Genomic DNA, 13153 nt, shown 5'->3' with positions numbered 1-13153 from the left:
CAACACCCAGTGCTCCATGCAGAACGTGCCCTCCTCAATACCCACCACCAGGCCAACCCATCCTCCCACCCCCCTCCCCTCTAGAACCCTCAGTTTGTTTTTCAGAGTCCATCGTCTCTCATGGTTCGTCCACCCCTCCGATTTCCCCCGCTTCATTCCTCCCCTCCCGCTACCTTCTTCTTCTTCTTTTTTTTTCCTTAACATATCTTGCATTTTAAATTTTTTTTAGATTTTATTTATTTATTTGAGAGAAAGAGACAGAGACAGTGAGAGAGAGCACAAGTGGGGAGGAGAGGGAGAAGCAGGCTCCCCACAGAGCAAACAGCCTGATGCGGGACTCGATCCCAGGACCCCGGGATCATGACCTGAGCCGAACGCAGACGCTTAACCAACTGAGCCACCCAGGCACCCAAAAGTTTTATCATTTTAGATATTACAGTTAAGTGATACGTTTTGAGTTAATTTTTGTATATGGTGTGAGGTAGGTTCTAGAAATTTTTTCCCCCATATGATCAATTCTTCCAGGATATTTTTACTGAAAAAGACTATCCTTTATCCCACTGAATTGGCATGTTGGCACCTTTGTTGAAAATCAATTGGCTGTGGATATGAGGATCTATTTCTGCATTCTGGATTCTATTTCATTGATCTGTACGTCTGTATTCATTCCAATACCACACCATCTTTACTACTATAATTTTATAAGTCTTGAAATTGGGTAGCATAATTACTCCAAATTTGTTGTTCTTTTCAGAATAATTCAATTTCCTCGATCCTCATTTGCATTTCCATATAAAGTTTTAAAATCATTTTGCCAGTTTCTAGTAAAAAACCTGCAATTTGGTTGAAATTGCACTGAGTCAATAGGCCAATTTGGGGAGAATTAACATTTTATCAGTACTGCATCTTCTGATAAGATAAACACAGTTTATCTCTCCATTTATTTAGGTCCAATTTAAGTTTCTCTCAGAAATGTTTTATAATCTTCAGTATATAGATTTTACACACACTGTATTAATTTTTCCCTAACATTTTTATATTTTTGATGCTATTATAAATAGTATATATTTTAAATTTCAGTTTCCAATTGTGAACTTTTGTTTCTAGCCAAGATGGACAGGGACTGAATCTGTCCTCTCAACTGGAACAACTAAAAAGCTGAACAAAATATATAAAACAATGGTTCTTAAGCCACGGGACATCGGGCAGTGAAAGACAGTGATTTTTGACTGATGGAAAAAATAATAAGTTTCTATTATTATCCCTGTGATTGCCTGGCTCATCACTTGGAGAGTGTTTCCAGGTCACAGCAAAGGGGAGAGCAATTCATACAGAGCCCAGCAGTCTTCCTGAGTTGAGGAAGTAGAAGTGGGAGTTTAGGGGCCAAGATGGCTAGAGTTTGTAGGTCAGTGTACTGGAGAGAACAGAACAGCACTGAGAGAGTATCCCAGAGGTCTGCAGAGAGCCCCTCTAAATCCACTATTGATCAGTGCATGCCGCAGAGGAAACTATCAGAGAGCAGGGAAAGAGTCACTCAAAAAGTTTAGAGTCAACAATACCTAGAACTCACACAGTATCAAAAATAGTTTTTGTTCCTACCAGGCAGCATAGAAAAACCTCATAAAATTGGGCGCCTGTGTGGCTCAGTCAGTTAAGCGACTGCCTTCGGCTCAGGTCATGATCCCAGGGTCCTGGGATCGAGCCCTGCATCGGGCTTCCTGCTCAGCAGGGAGTCTGCTTCTCCCTCTGCCCCTCACCCTGTTCTCATGCTCTCTCTCTCAAATAAATAAAATCTTAAAAAAGAAAAATGTCATAAAATTCATAAACCCTAGGCTAAATGCTATGCTTGGTCCTATCTAACAAAGCTTAACCACAAGACCCAAATGGATCAAAATGTTTCCAAGTAAGATAAGTGCATCCCAGAACTTAAGAATATTTGGGAATGCAAGAAAAAAAAAAATCCAGCACTCAAGAAGGTAAAATTCACAATGTCTGGAATCCAATAAAAATTTACCAGACACACAAAGAAGTAGAAAAAAATGTGAAATTAGGAGAAAATTTATCCAATTGAAGCTGACCCAGAATTGACCCAGACATTAGAAATAGTGGATAAGGACATCAAAAGTTTCTATAACTGTATTTCATATGTTCAAGAAACTAGAAGAATGATGAAAAATGTTAAGTAGTGATGTGAATAGTATAAAATAAGATACCTAAATTGAACTTCTAGTGATGAAAACAGTGCCTGGTAGAGAAATTTATTGGATGGAATTAATGGCAGATTGAACCCTGAAGAGGAAAAAAAAATTAGTAAATTTGAAGCAATAGAAACTTGAAACTCAGAGGTTAAAAAGACTGAAAAAAAAACTCAAAAAAAGAAAACCCCAGAGCATCAGTGATCTGAGTCCCAATGTATGTTACAGATTTTTTGAAGGAGAGAAGGGGGGGTGTATAAAAGTGTTTTAAGAAATAATGATTGAACAAATTTTCAAATTTGATCAAAATTATAAACCTACAAATCCAAGAAGCTCCAAGCACCCCAAGCAACATGCATGAAACTTAAAATAATGCTGCATGAAAGAAGCCAAGCCAGAAAGATTAGTCTATGATTCCATATATATAAATCTAAAAAATACAGACTAATTTGTATTAACAGAACACAGATGCGGGTGGAGAAAAGGCATGGAAGGATGAGAGGGAGGGATTACAAAGGGACAAAGAAAATTTTTGAGAGTGATGGATACATTCATTTTCTTGATTGTGGTGATGGTTTCATGTATATACATACACACATATATGTATAGACATGCACTCGTATATGTAAAAACTTATCAAATTGTACACTTTATTTTTTCCAAACTGTACACTTTAAATACAGGTCGTACATTATATGTGAATTGTACCTCAACAAAGCTGTTTAAAAGTTCCAATAGTTATTTGCTAGTAATAGAAATACGTTTGATTTTTATGTATCTACCTGTATCCTGCAACTTTGCTAAACTCACTTGTTCTAGTAATGCTTGTTATTGCTATTGTTATTGTTCCTGTTGTGGTTAAAATCAACAGCATTAACAAAGGAGTTATTTAATGCATGTGCTAGAGCTTTGAAACTATGAATAAAACTGTATTTTATTAGCTATAATAGAGAAATCAAACTTTTAACTCTCTCAGGTGCCTAAGCAGAGGGAGTTTCTCTGTAGACGATTAAGGCCTAGATATGCTGAGATCCTAATGATCACATGAGAACAATAATGTACACAGGACTCTAAATACCCAAGGGCCAGGCCACCATCCTTCTCTAACAATTGCAGGAAATGGACTCAGATCCCTTTTCCTTAGAGCTCGTGTGCCAGCTCCCCTGGTGGGGAAGCCCCTGCATCCTGTCTGTTCAGTATTTGATGCTTGGTGATAACAGGCCTGTGCTCTTCAAGAGCTGGGAACTGCTCAGAACAGAAGTATTTATGGGTTCCCTGGAAATGCCTCCTGAACGCACCCTGGAGCCTGGCTGGAGAGCTTTCCCCTCGCAGGCATGCTAGCTGCTGCTTAGCTTTTGGGCTCTTGTCAACACCAGCAGAGGAGGGGAGAGACTTTCCTACAGAGCCCAGCTCACTTTCCTGGCTTGCTGTCCATAACCTTCTACAAAAGACCTTCTCCATCCACTGGCCCTGACACCACAGTTCTGCAGTTCTATGTAATAGGAGTTAGCGTTAGAATAACAAATCCTACTTATCCTTTATGAATAATTAATTATTCAATGTTGGTAAATATTATTAAGGGTTTTCCATGGGCTGCCAACAGCAGAGGATTATGCTAGAGAGCAAATTGGATGTGCTGAAATCCATACATTTATATTCCATTGTTTTCTTAGCATTATGAGCAAATATTATTTCATATGGACATCACATTTCTTTTTAGTCCTGTCAAACATTTGATGTGCATTTGAGCTTTTTCTTGCTCTGTGGATGGCAATGTGACAAGTTAGGCTTCCAGCTATTCCTCAGGGGCCTAAGCAAAATTCACATACCTTCAATTTCTTCTGCAGCTCTGATTTCCCCTCTTTTATGGAACTCATCTTTGCTCCAAATGTCTTCTTTAGCAACCCAGAAACTTTAGCAATGGGTGAACTCATTTTCTCCAAGTTCAGAAATTATCCAGACTTCAAGGATTTTGGAATTTAAAGGGGATTCTTGGTTTCTGCGTCAGGTCACCCATAACACAGTGCAACTTCTGTTTTTAAGTGGGATGAAAACCCTTTTAAGAAGCTTATTGAAAGGGCTCAGATGATTTTGTGGACATCAAATAGTTTTTAAAGGACAATATTTTGATGGTTTAATTATAAGAAAATAGGAAACATGCAAATTAAATTGACCCTAAAACACACATGGTTTTAAAAATTAAGGTCAAAGAATTCTGGCAAAATACATTTTTTGAATCTAAAACACATGAACAAAAATCAAAAGGCCTGATGAATTCAGATTATAGCAGTTGGACTAATGTCATATGCTGTATAGAATCCGGAGGAGACCACAGGCCACTTCTCTGTGCTGCCTCTAACCTCCTTGTCGCTTGGGATTCAGTTTCATACCTCAGTTTTTGCCTCTGAAAATGGGTAAAGACACTAAATCTTTCCTCTTGTGTTTTTTTAAAGATTATAAAGAAGATTATGTGCTCTTTGAATTCCTCACACATAATAAAGTTTCCTTCCAAGTAGATAAGTTTCTTACTTGAAGGAATTTGATGATTTTTACTGTTTGGCTTCTTAGTTGTCAAGGATGGCCACACTGAGTCATGTAACTAAGAAAATCCAGTGTTTATAGTCCCCTAAATACCTAAACAGGTATTTTAATCTTTTCTAGCTAGAGAAACTCTTCATCAAATATTCAGTGGATTAAAGAGCCCCTGCTCTGGGGGAGTAGAGCTAGTATCTTCTCATCTCCTAGTGATCCTTATTCTCTGGAGCAAAATTTGGGGATACCCAGCAGATAAAAAATTTGCTCATGGTGTCTTGTTTTAGTATGTTTGGTAACTTTTGTGTGTGTACTTGTCATTGTCTTTGAAAAATTACTGGTGGGAGTGTTTGAGGCTTATTACAAAGGCACATTCTCCAGAGAGGTTTTGCTTCTGCCTGGCACTTGTGGGCATTAGCAGTCTTCTACCACTTTAAATCAAATTCAGAGTTTGAGGTTCTCTGAAATTTCCAGGGAATACAAATCCACACAAGGGCTGGCCTATGGCTGTGACATCTCAGAGATGGATTTCTCTCTCCTCCTCCCTCCCCCCACTTTTCTTCCCTTCTTCACAAATGGGCACAGTGGAGGCTAGTTCACTTCTTGTTGATATGTTCTTTGAGGGTGTAGTCCTTGGGCTCCATTTAATATGGGGAAGGATTTTTCTTAGGCTCCCCTCTTGCACTGACCCTGAGTCTTTTGTCTTGACTTTTGTCTACCTCTCAGTAAGACCAACAAAACTCAGCAAATGCCTTCTGGATAAAAGCATCTGTGATGCTCAGGTCTTTCTTCTGTATCTTCTTTCCCTTAGATTTTGGCCTGATATTTCCTTACAGCCTTGTCAGCTTATTGATACATTTATGAGACTTTTTATATTAATATTTTTGGTTGTTTTCTGTAGGAAATCTGGTCTGAAAAAAACCTATCCTACCATTTCTGGAAATAGAACTTTTCTAGATATAAAACTGAATCGAAAGTTTCTAGCATCTGATAGTTAACAATTCCTACCTCAAGACACTACATTAAGTCAGGGCTTCAAGGCTTAGAACAAGACCACTTTTGGCTTCTCCTATACTGATTGGCAATGTATGTTCTACCATTTAATGTGAATAATATCCTGTATCAGAGCTTTCTTGAGAATACTATTTATCTGAGCTATATACCAGGTAGTACATGTGGTGGTATTAAATGTGATTTATTTTCATACAGTTCTAAGGAATTTCGAATGTGGTCTATTTTAAAGGCTAAATTTAATTGGCCTGGCCTTTAGATTGAAGGGTAAAAGCAATATATGTTGAAAGTGAGTTATATGACATCATTATCTTATCCTCAGTAGAAAACTAACTCTTCATTGAAAAAAATAATATCAGCTTCCCCAATACAGAATTTCCCCACTTTGCCTGAGCTGGTGTTAAACTGGCTTCCATGCTCTACCTCTGTCATCAAAACAAAAATTCAGAGAAAGACAGATATGATATGATCTCATTTATATGTGGAATCTAAAAAAGCGAAACAAAAACTGGAATGAGCTAAGGGTATAATGTACAACATGGTGACTATAGTTAACAATACTGTATTATACATTTTAAAGTTCTAAGAGAGTAGATCTTAAAGTTTCTCATCACAAGGAAAAAACTATGTGGTGATGAATATTAACTAGACTTTTTGTGGTGGTCATTTCACAATATACATATATCAAATTATGTTGTATACCTGAAACTAATACAATGTTACATGTCAATTATATCTCAATAAAAGAATCCAACAAAACAAAATCAGATAGTCCAGCCTGATGTCAAGTGATGTGCGTTCAAGCTCAAAGCCAACCGCTTCAACCTCCAGAGTCAAAGAGTGCTCTGAGCACTGAAAGGAGGAAGCAGAATGCAGGTGTTCATGTGGGACCTCTGTGGAAGCAAGGACCATGTATTTGTGGAATAATGACTACTGCCCTCAAAGAAAGGAAAATTCGGGTAGGAAAAAGAATGCTGGGGCACCTGGGTGGCTCAGTCGTTGAGCTGCCTTCGACTCAGGTTATGATCCTAGCGTCCTGGGATCAAGCCCCGCATCGGGCTCCCTGCTCCGCAGGAAGCCTGCTTCTCCCTCTCCCACTCCCCCTGCTTGTATTCCCTCTCTCGCTGTGCCTCTTTCTGTCAAATAAATAAATAAATAAATAAAATCTTAAAAAAAAAAAAGAATGCTCTTCTGCATGATGATTCTTCATCTGACAATGGGCTTCTCTGTGGGCTCATCCCTGACTATGCCTAGGTTTCACAGAGAAGCCACAGGGCCTGGCATGCCAATAAATGCATTGTCGTAGGTGCTCAGTGGAATTTGAGGAATGAAGGAATGAGTAAATGAACAAATGAACAAAATTTCCTATCTTTCCAGGTTGGCAATATTCCTTCTGCTCTTCGGAGAGCATTTGTCACCCTATTGCTTTGTGAAGTGCTCTGTACTTACGGGAAATAAATCTTGCTTTCTTTACGATTCATGCCCATATGGCAGTATTTTTTCCAAGTGTGGCCCATGGGCCATCTTCACCTGGATTACCTGGGGTATCGGTCAAAACTGCAGATTCCTGGGGCCCACTACACAACTACCAAATCAGAATTTCTGAGGACAGGCTCGGGAATAGACCCCTTTAACACAACCCCAGGTGATTCTCTTGTGCAAAAAAGTTTGAGAAGCATTGTATTATGTGAACTTTATCATCACATCAGTAAACATTTATTAAGCAACCACTATGTTCATTGCATATTTTAGCCTCTATTAAAATGATCTGTAAGAAGTCTATAATCTATTTTAATCTACTTTATCAGGTTGTTTGATGCTTTCCAGCATTGAATGCATCTATCTCTTTGCCTTATCGTCACAATTGTCTTTATTTTAAAAAATCCATGCACATATTATGCCATGATGAGGTTTCTATAGGATGAGAAAAACAGGTAAAAATATTTTCCTATAGACTCTAGACAGTTAAAGTCTGAACTCTGATAGTACCATTGAGGATGGACAGTGCAGGATTTGAAGAGTTAGAGAGGAAGGGAGTTGTTCTTTTCAGTTTTCTATAGTTTGGAAATTCCTCCAAATAGTAATTCATTTAAGCAAGTTTGTCTTATCTTTGTCCAATATGCCTTCATATAATAAATGGAATTTCCTAAGCAGCATTCCTTTCATGAATCGACACGGGACGAGTCCAAAGTATTTGGCTTGACTAATTCTCTGTTAAGGAAAATCCCATGGCTGTAAAATGAACTGGTATTTTTGTTTTGAAAGATAAAAAGAATTTCTCGAAATAGGTCCATGTTCCTAAAAAGTAAGCTTACATAAATATTGCTCTTTTTGCCAGGCTCAGGAGATTTCTATGCACGATAAAAAGAATCAGGTGACACACCGAAGGAAGGGATTTGAATAGTTAACCGCTGTGTGTGAGCAGAAAGCCTCTCCCATTTCGACATAACATCCCATGTAAAAGAAATGTGGATTAAAAAGATAATGACTTAGTGTAGGACATCCTTTGTTGCAGACAATAGGTAGGCAATTGATCAGTTTTTTTAATAAAATGAGGCAAGTCTCAGCTGAATTTCAAACCTCATGTTAAAAGCAATAAAAATACAAAGCAGTACTCATATGCAGACCCTGGCAAAGAACTACATTGCGGCGGATTTACTACTTCCTTCGTATGGGCCTTAGATTGGAAATCAGCTGAACTTGTAGGTTTGGAGTCCTCATTCGTCATGTATGGTGCTGGCCTGCCAAAGTGGACTGTGTTGCCGCACAAACATGAGGTCTCCAGGAAAACAGGGTTCCGACACGGGCACACCCACGCTGAGCTAGGGAAATGCTCTAAGTGTGCCTTGTAAAGGAAATGAAGCTGATTAAAAGAGAGGCTTCCAGGAGCCTCGTGAAGAAGAGGATATGAAGGTGAAGCATTCTGGATCATCTCAGGCCCTTTTACCCTTAGATGAAAAACTGTAGCTTCCCAGGTGGCAGGTACTCTGAAGAAGAGTTCATGACACTTCTAGAGATAAAAGACAATTTTACTAGACAGAGTTGAAAGGATTAAAATAAAACATCCTTCAGCTTATGAAGGTGCACTGGTGGACCATTGCCTGGTGTCACTCAGAATCTTGCACCCAGCTCTGAAGAATATGTTCATTTGTCTGAAAAGAAAAAGAAAAAAAGATTTTTAAAAAGATTTGGTGATCATTTAATAATTGTTCATTGCTGTATTTACAAAGACTTTTATTTAGCTTCAACTCTTCCCTCTCCAAAGGCAAATAGAGGGTAGGTTTATAATCATTTAAAACGAAATCTCCAGAGTAATTTATGCATACTGCACATTTTAAATAATGAAAAGGAAAATCCAAGGCATTTCCTGCTGCAAGTTTCAACTGTGTGAAGGCCAAAGCAACTGGGAGTTGTGTATTACTGGGATGAGCATAGCTTGTGTACTCAAATCACCCAGGAGTCCATAGGAGATGGGTTCCATTGATTAGGACTATTCTCTCACCTGAAAGCCTCTGGTGGTTGGAAAATTTAAACAAAAAAGTCCATTCACCAGCTGGATTCAGCTAACAAGTCATCTGCAAAACACACAATCTAGTTCACATGTAAAAAGGGCAAAAGGAGAGTCCTCGATGGGGTGAAACAAATCTCACCATAGTTTCAAAAAGGCCAAGTAGATCTTGTCTTTTTCTCCTGACCTGTCTTATGTAAAGATGCTGCTCCTGGTTTATGTCTTTGGTATTCTCTTTCATCTAGCAGAATTTGTGCTGTGTCTTAAGAGCTCTTCCGAACCATAAGTAGCATATTAATTAATTATTGGGTTAGTGAAACAAATTGCACATCAGTGTGTTTTATAATTATTCTCCAATTAGATTTGGTTTATTGAGTTAGAGGAGGAGGAGAATGGGATTTCTGGTTAGACTAGAGGGAACAGCATGCAGGGTTATGTTCTGAATTGGGAAACATTTTGAGCTTTCTTATTAAGTAAAATCAAGCAGTATGTATATGCATAGCAGCTGGAAGAGGATCGAGGGAGAGTAATTCCAAGAATCAAATGCCATGTTCCTTCTTTGCAAGATTTCTCCAACTTTTGGAAAGTCTGAAGCTCAAGTACAAGGGCCAAATACTGTCTGGATAAGATATGCTTAAAGAGGAAAGAAAAGGAGTTGACATGTTATTGGCATGGGGTCAATAATGCAAGGGGTCAGGAATTTAGACTATTTCAGATGGCATAATAATTTGGGGCCTGGGATATAAAGGAGGGGAAACAACATCATGTCCAAGCTGTAATGTGCCACAGAGATAACCATTGAAGAAAAAACATCCCTTAATCTTTTGGAGGTATCCCACTTTTGTGGATTTCTGGTATATGTTTAGTATGTGTACTTCTGAAATCTCTAGTTACTCATTGTGAGCCCTTTTCAATTATAAGCTTTTCTTCCTTACACCAGGGATCCTTCCTCAAACAGAGTCTTCTACAATCCCTATATAATGCCTTATCTAGGGCACTTGTCAATGCCTTATACACTCTGGCCACTGATTCCTTTAAAATATCACCCTCCCTGTGTCTCCAGGAGCCTCTTCTCAGCCACTGGGGTCTGCTTTTGAACACTCCTAATGCTTCCCTGAGCATTTGCTCAGGGCATAGCCCACTCACTGCTTGATCCTCTGTCTCCTCTCCACTTATCCAGATTCTACTAAGCCTTCAAGGACCAGACAAATGCTACTTTTCTCAGGAACCCACCCCTGCCTTCTCGACCCCCACAGAGTCCATGGTACTTCTTTCCGAACCATTAGCTTGGCAACTTACTGACTGCCATTATATATATCATTGTCTTATATTGTTATTAACATTTCAAGGTTCTCTGCCTTGTCTGTCTTACTTGACTGTTAGTCCCTTGAGTGGAGGGATTGGTTCCTCTAGGACAGTTCCCACTATACAGTTTGAGCTCAATAAATGTACAATGATAAATTTGTACACAACATTGACAAAGTTCTAAGAAATATTTATTTCACTCCTGTCTAATAATATTAGATGTATTAAATTTAAATTTTCAGATGCTTAACTAAAAAATTAATAAATTATTAGTATTTTAAATGAATTTAATTTCTATTAAGGAGGATTCCAGACATGTGGAATATTTTATCTCTTGGCACAATACTTGTATTTTCTCATAAAATGAAATAGAATATTACCTTAAATAAATTACATACTTCATCACATTCATATATCTATTCTTTCCCCATTACCTTTTACCTTCAGAGAGCAGCTGATAAACTTGCTATGTGACGTAAGTAAGAAACGAAGGGGGCAACAAGGATATCCCATTGGTTTTCTGGGGCCATCCCCACAAAAAGGTCCCAGGTTTGACCTCTTTTCTTCAATCGACACCTACCCATTTTTTCTGCTCTCCTTTTACAGGTGAGGGCTAGGCAAGAGTACAGTGTATGTTTCATTAAGTCACTGAGCCATTGGAATAGGCTGAGCACCTCTGGAGGGAACTAAGTGGTTAATTGTATTTCATGGACCCAGCCAAACTAAAATGCAGCTCGTTCACCAAACCATCCTTTTCCCCCCTTTTCTCTGGATCAATCCCAACTCTAATTAAAATGTAATATTCTCCTTATGTGATTCCTTGGAAAAGTTTGTGGAATGACCACATAATACAGAGCAGGTTTTCCAGATGTTCCCTGTCTTGGCTGGTATTCACATGCACAGCATCTCCACCCCCAAATTTTTCTTTTCTATACTTACCATATGACCTCCTCTCCCCTCCCACTTCTCCTCTGCTGTCCCTGATATACTGTGCATAACTTCCTGAGTCTTATTGTTGTGCCTTCAGTGTATAAGAGCCATTACTGAAGTGCAGTGGGCCAAGAAAAAAGTAATACTTGCCTCCACAGAGCACTTTAATGCTATTTACAATGGAAAAAACAACTTTGAACTGCTTCCAAAATAACAGGCATTAAAATCACTTCTGTTTGCCGTTGAGATGGATTTTGCAGTAACCTATCCAAACCTGCTTCCTCTGAATGTTTTTCAGTCCATAGAGTGGCTTTCTCAATGAGAATTTAAAATGGTACCCACATAAACACTTGACATATGCCTCAAAAGCTTATTTTCCAACATTCACTCAAACAGTTGCTTGTGAAATCAGGGTCTGCAGTCACACGATATCAGTGAAGATTGTACAAGTACGGTGGTATTATGAAACATGGCTCCAAGTTGTGACTTAATAAAATGGGCCACTATGACAGAGCCATAAGGTTTAGCCCACTTTTGATAATGTAGTCAGTTAGCACAGTTCCAAAAGTTCAATTTCCCACACTTCTCCCCACACATATTTTCCATAAACCTTATATCCTCTCAGTCTTCTGATCTGTGTTCAATAAATGTTACGAGGATGTCTCAGTGAGAGGTTGCAAAATGGCATCCTGTAAGCAAAATCTATGATTTTTTAAAAAATCTGCATCGTTCTTTCAAAATTTATGAATTAGTACTTAATGTCTTAAAGTTGCAAGGTTTCCCTCACAAATTCGGATTCCTGATTTCTCTTCAAAGATTATTTTGATGTAGCATCGTTCTGGTGGCACTGAGTCCAGCGGCTGCCTTGTCACATCGGACAGGAGCTGTCTGCTCACTGGGCCTTCTGGGTCCAGGCATTCTTTCCCATCACCAACCTGGTGTTTGACTTGAGCACTTTGAATCATAACTTTTTCAGTTCAAGAGTTTTATAGGTAGAAATTCAGCCAAGCAAGACATGTTTTAAGCCATATGTTGTTGATTTAAAAAAAAAATCTAAATTCTTCCTCTGGAGTATTATTTCTCATTTGTCTATATTCTGACACTGGTTTCTCAAGTAAACTGTGTCCATCATACAGCATTACCTCATAGTCGAGAGCAGGGGTTTGGGAATCATGTAGCCTTGACTAGCTTCTAGCTGTGGTGTGTTTGGGAAATTGCTTAAACTCTCTGTGACTTAATTTTCTTAACTCTAGAATGGGAATACTTCCTAACCCAGTGATTCTCAACTGTAGTGTGTGTGTGTGTGTGTGTCAGAATCACCCAGAAGGCTTGTTAAAACATGGATGGCTAGTCCTAACCCTGGAGTTTCTGATCTAAGCAGTCTGAGGTGAGGCCTGTGAATTTACATTTCTAACAAGTTCCTGAGTAATGCTGCTGGTCCAGGAACCAAACTTTGAGAACAACTGCCTATTCCATTGGGTGAACAAGTGTGATAATTGTGTAAAACATATAGTACAGTGAAAATGAGCTAGCCATTTGACTGAAATAAGAAGTTATACTTAATTTGTTAGAGGTCCATAGTCATTTATTTTTTAAAGATTTTATTTATTTATTTGACAGAGAGAGATATAGCGAGAGAGGGAACACAAGAAGGGGGAGTGGGAGAGGGAGA

This window comes from Leptonychotes weddellii, chromosome 3 (assembly GCF_054177405.1).
Source record: "Leptonychotes weddellii isolate Sample4059 chromosome 3, ASM5417740v2, whole genome shotgun sequence".
Lineage (NCBI taxonomy): Eukaryota > Metazoa > Chordata > Mammalia > Carnivora > Phocidae > Leptonychotes > Leptonychotes weddellii.
The sequence above is the reverse complement of the archived record's forward strand: the minus strand, read 5'-3'. Positions refer to the sequence as shown.